Genomic DNA, 6249 nt, shown 5'->3' with positions numbered 1-6249 from the left:
CACTGTTGCTCCAGACATGTCCAAGGAGCACTGGTAAGAGGTCTCCACACCAGGCCCTACAAGAGGCAGCTAGAACTGAAGAAACTTAGAGGGACTCAAAAGTCATCTTTAATTCCTTTAAAAAAAAAAAAAGAATCATACTTGTACCACCTTATAGGATATAACTGGAATAAGACAGAAGGCCAAATCTGACTCCGTGTAAACAGAACTTTCTCATGGAGCAGTGTGACGGTAGAAGGGTCTTCCTCCAGGAGTGGTTAAGTTATCTATCGCTGGAGGTGAATTTCAAGTCCTGCGCAGGCAATGGAATTTGGGTTTCCTCTGTGGGATGCGGGCTGGCTGTAAATAAAGCTAAGAAAAAGAAGGAGGCGAAAAAAATCACAGGACACAGAAAGTAATTTTAGAAAACGAAGACAGGAGGGCTCTTCAACCTTAGGGGTAGAGTTCCACACTGGAAAGAAAGAGCCAAAGCCTAATTTTGCTTTATTTATATGGGGGAAGCACCAGAGGTTTTTCATGGAATGTTCTTTTACCAAATAAGGTAGGAGGTCGGCTGTCCAGTTCCCAATGGGTAATGCTCAACTCTGGAGCTCCGAGATGGATCTCCCTAGTCAATGGAAGACAGAGGTCAGTGCATTGCCGTTATCCATTAAGTGGGAAGAGTCACAAAATAGCTTGCAATGTCAAACCAAAATCTCCTTGGCTCAAGGCCGAGTCAAGACCTTCAACTAGCTCAGGGGTGGCTTCCCACAGAGGCTAGATGAGCTTCTGTCCAAGCTGCTATAGAAATTGCTCCTGCATTAGTAGCTTAGACTCGATGACTTCTGAGATTCCCTTAAGATATTAGGGACCAGAGTAGAACTCTTTGCTGTGAAAAAATCATTCAGTGCTGGAGGTGGAACCTCAAAAGGACCCTGCCTGGCCATGGGTCTGTGGGCTATACAGTCTTACCATAGTTTCTGTTCTTAAAATGCCCCTTTCCCAGCAAAGGATGAAGCATCAACTTGTTTAGAATCCAGGGGTAGGAAATGTACATTTATGGTGTAAACAGCATTTGTCTTCTTCATGACCCCAAATACAATCAATCAAATTAGTTTTCCCTGGCTCTTAAACATGTCACAGAAGCCCTTTCTTCTCCATCTCCACCATCCCTGCCTTAGTTCAGGTGATCATCGTCTTACCCAGGGACTCTTCCCATAGCCTCCTAAGTGGACACTTTCCCTCCACTCTCACCTCATTCAGTGCACCCTCTACAGAGCGGGCACAGTCATTTTCAGAAAGCACAAATATTACAGAACCATGCTCCTTCTTTAAATAGCTCCCCAGCTGACCACATAAAATTGTGCCAGCTCTTAATGCTGCTTGGAAAGCCCAGCAGCCTCATGTTCTGTGGCTTCCCACACATGCTACTACCCTCTTACACACACACACACACACACACACACACTCATAACTCAACAATACCAAACCAAACTATTAGTAATTTTCTGTACATGGTATGTTGTTATACCTCTTGGTGTCCTTGAATATAATATTCCCTCTGTCTGAAATGCCTACACCCTCTCCAGTCTCCACCTTGCATATTGGGAAAATTCCTATATATCTCATACATAATAGGTTTGCTTGGGCATAGCCTCTTGTGAAACCTTCTTTCAAGCTCCTCCCCAACCCACACCATCTCCCAAAGTTAATCATTCCTTCTATTTGCTACCTCTGTACCTATTGTGCAAGGTTCTATTATAGCACTTATTACACTATATTTAAATGTAATTATTGGGGCTAGGGAGATAGCTTAGTGATAAAACACTTGCCTAGCATGCATGAGGCTGGGATCAATCCCCACACCACATAAAAAATAAAGAACAGAGGTGGGGGTTATATAGCTCAGTAGTAGAGTGCTTGCCTCGCATGTGTGAGGCACTGGATTCCATCCCCAGCACTACATAAATATAAATATATAAAATAAAGGTATAAAAAAAGGCAACAAGAAAATTTTTAAAAATAAAGAACAGCAACAAAAAAAAAGATTTAAAAAAATTAAATGTAATTGTTCACACATCTCTCTTCTCCACTGTCCCTGGGCTCCAGTAATAGTCCTCTACAGATCCCCAGCACGTGGCACAGTGCCTAGCACACAGTGGATCTCAGGTAGGCATTTGTTGAACCAATGTGAGGAAAGGATATCACAAATGTTTCTATCATTTGCTATTAAATTGAACTTTGTGTTACTACATTTGAACACCAAGTTCTACAAAGTTAAACTCTTGAGATTGCCCAGTGATTTTTATGTTAAATAAAACAGACCCAGGGCTAAGAAAAAAAGACTTAGTATGGAAGAGAGGAAATTTTTAACCCACTAACTCCCACTTTTTGCTTTAATCTTGCAAAGCTGATAAGCAGGAAGCTGGACACTGGGCCTCTAGTGATGGTTTTCTAAAAACAAAACCCTCAAGTTAGAAGCTGAACCATTCCATTTATTCACAGAATATTTACTTGAGATGTACTATGAGCAAAACATGTTGCAACACTTGGATGATCCAAAAATAATATTTTGCAGCTGTCACAAAATAATAAAAGAGTTTATATAGAATTACATATATAGAATTAACATAAGGAGCCTCATCACTTAGAGTTATCTTGCAGAATGCACAATAACAACTTTATAATTGAAATAATAATGTACATTTATTTAGTATTTAGTATTTACTATATGCTATGTACTATTCTAAGCACTTTAATCATTCAACAAATAAGTATTGAGGTCCATTATGTTATAGGCATATAAGACTATACTTTCAGGGATCATTTCTATAGTTCGTTATGTTATAGGCATACAATTATTCTAGGTGCTGAGATTCAACAGTAAACAAAACACACAAACACCTGTGCTCGCCATGAGTTTACATTTTGTAGGGAAAACACAATAATAACAGAATTCCAGATGGTGATAAGTGCTATAGAAAAATATAAAATAGAATGGATATAGGAAGTGTTAGATGTGAGAAGGGGTACTTTGTTGGCAATTGTCACTGTAGTTCCATTGCTGGTGACATTGATACAAGGAGAGAAGGGCAAGGATGATTCCAAGGACTTTCATCTGAGCAAATGAATGGATAGAATTGTCATTAATTGAGATAGCAGACTGTGGAAGAGGCAGCATTGGTGGTGGGAACCTTGGAGTTTAGCTTAGTGTCACCTTGAGGAGCCTACCAGGCCTCTGGCTGGAGATGTAATGCATCTAGATAAGGAAATAGCTCCATACTAGAGTTATACATGAGGAATAGCCACCATATTAATAATATTTAAAGCCATGAATCTGGAGGAAACCATCACAGAATATAATTTCAGAAAAGACTAAGCACTAAGTTGTAGGGGACTCCAACTTTCACAGATTAGCAAGATAAGGAGACATTGAGGATGAACAGTGAAGGGGTTGAAAACCAGGACATCAAGGTCTCTTGCAAGTCAAGTGAAGAGTGTCTCAAGGACAAGGAGTGACAAAGTATAGCACAGATGAGACAAATAAAAAGGAAACTAAGAATTGCTCGTTGCATTTAACAACATGGACATACAAGAAGTAGGTTGACACCCAAGGTCTTCTCATTTCCTGAAAACTCTACATGATTAGTATTATGTTTACTCCCCAAAAATGAAAATTGAGACACAGGAAGAAAAGTAACTTGCACAAGGCCACACAGCAAGATGGCAGCAGAGTTGGTGTTTGAGCTCCAGAGGTGTGGTCCTGGAGTACACTCGCCTGGGAAAACAAGGAGAGAAGAGAGACTTTTCCTGGGAAATTGATCAGATGGTAGAGAGACTCTGGAATGATGTTTTGTGCCCAGAGTTATGCTGGATCTTTATTTCTGTTCCATTCCTCAGCATAATCTGCTATGTAGCTCTTTGTTCCAAGACAGAAAAGGGGGCACTGGTTGACTTCAAAGTTCCACTTTTATGGAGACTTTATGGACACTTATAACACATGACTAGCCTGGTTAGTTCAACCAGAGATATTGCCATGACTGACACCAGTCAGGTTTACAGAACAACTTTGTCTTGAGGCTATGGGACTAATTTTTTTTTTTTTTTTTTTTGCCTGACATATATCTTACATACAGGTTCAATGTGGTAGTTCATTGGTAGTAAAAATAATTCTATGTTGTATTACCCAGGCATTAGGACCTCTTTCCCTGTTCAAAAAGGCATGTTATTTTTCAGTGATGAAGAAAAGTACAGGATACTGTATATACATCTTTATAAGAAAAGAGCATCCTTAATAGCTTAGATTTGTAAACCAATAAGTACATTTGAAGAGTAAAGAGCTGTTCTTCGTAAAAATGGGGTAGACTATTTTTGTAACCAACCAGATAGACACCAACCTAAATAAAACCTCAGCAAGCATCAGAGACCACTCTTCAGGTATATCTTTGGACAATTCTGGGGAAGGGAATTTTAGTAAGATGGCTTTTTGGTTTTGTGTGTATAGTGCTGGGGATCACACCCAGGGACTTGTTCATGCTAGCTAAGCACTCTACCACTGAGCCACATCCTGAGCTCTAATATTTAATTTTTGACATTTTTAAGGGAGCATGAACTAGTTAGTAATATGCAATCTCCAAGGCTTTGAGAAGGTGATCCTGGTTGTCAGAAACCTCTAGATGTCAATCATGATTTAAAATCTAAGTCCTCACTCAGAAAATTTGTTCTTCAGGTAACCATGTCCTGGCATCTGCCCTGTTCATTAGATCTAGTGGCCAAACTCAGTTTTGCCCCTATAGGTTTATTGTATACACATTTTTGGAGGTAATGAGAAATCTATAATTAACTTAATATTTTATATAATTGTGTGTGGTCACTTCTAACTTTTGTTTTATATGTTAATTCACTAACTTGAGTATTTTGACCAAATTTGGTAATCTTTGTTTAAACCTTAGTTATGTCTGAGATTATATTGATCAGTACTCTGAAATTGTCATGAAACTATATAATCATAAAGTATCACTAGCTCTCTTTTCTCATCTCTCTTTAAACCCAAATTTCCCACAATTCCTGAAACCAAAATAACTGTTTATTTTGTTATAGTCAAAGTACAAAACTTCTTTCCAATTTGTAGGCCACACCACTTGTGGAACTATTCAATTCTCCTTTCATCATAGGTCATATCAAAAGCTTGCCTTAATATCACCATCTATGATAAGTGATGACTAGCAGCAGATACAGATGTGAATTCAGAGGTGCTATGCAGTCATAGGGAAAAGACTAGTGAAACATTCTTTCAGGATCTAGATTTTTCAAGGCGGGTGGGAGGGTACTGGGATCAAACCCAGGGGCACTTTACCACTTAGCCACATCCCCAGCCCTTTTTGCTTTTGATTTTGAGGCAGGCTGTCACTAAGTTGCTGAGGCTGTCCTTGAACTTGTGATCCTCCTGCCTCAGCGTCCCAAGCCTCTGGGATTACACCACACCCAGCTAGGATCTGGCTATCTTATGTTACCATTGCCCCAAATATTCAAAAATTATCTTTTAATATATCTTAATTTCTACCTCAGGTTCCTTTGCACCCCCATCCAAGTCAGGTTCTATTAAGGTCATATCTACTTTCTCCTCCTCCTCTACATATATGTACTACAAATAACCCTTGCTGTATAGTTCTCTTCACTGTCTCACAGGCCCAAGATCTGGTTGTCAGACACAAACCAACAACCTATTATTGTAAAATGTATGTATCCTTAATTTTTTTCTTGTTCCTTCTCAGCCAGCATGAGTAGGAATGGGAAGGGACAAAAAACATGGTCCCTAGATGTAGCAACTGTTTTAGTTTTCCCAGACGGATCCAAGGCTGGTGCTTATAAACTGCAAAGACATTTTGACCAACAAAAGATTCTGATTGTGAAAATAAGATTATTTCCCTCTGACAGGTTAGGACAGCTATGACAGCTTATGGAACGTTTCTAATTTATATCCTACAAACCCCCTCCCCCCCCATAATCACACATAGCCCTTGAACATGACAAGCAGACTGGGTGGTTTAAAGTCTGTGCCTGGCTGGCAGGCAGTATGATGTATATAGCCATATCCACCACCACAAAGGCTGGTTTCCCCAAAACCTCCCCAGCAATACATGGATGAAAATGTGGATTTTTCTTCTAGCACAGAGCTTACACATAATCCTATTTCTATTCTAGGCACCTATTAAATATGATTGAAACAACGCCCATTGGAAGTCTTAAAACCTTAACCACCAGTTTTAC

The sequence above is a fragment of the Marmota flaviventris genome, chromosome 10, assembly GCF_047511675.1.
Source record: "Marmota flaviventris isolate mMarFla1 chromosome 10, mMarFla1.hap1, whole genome shotgun sequence".
Classification (NCBI taxonomy): Eukaryota; Metazoa; Chordata; class Mammalia; order Rodentia; family Sciuridae; genus Marmota; species Marmota flaviventris.
Note: the sequence above shows the minus strand (reverse complement) of the source record.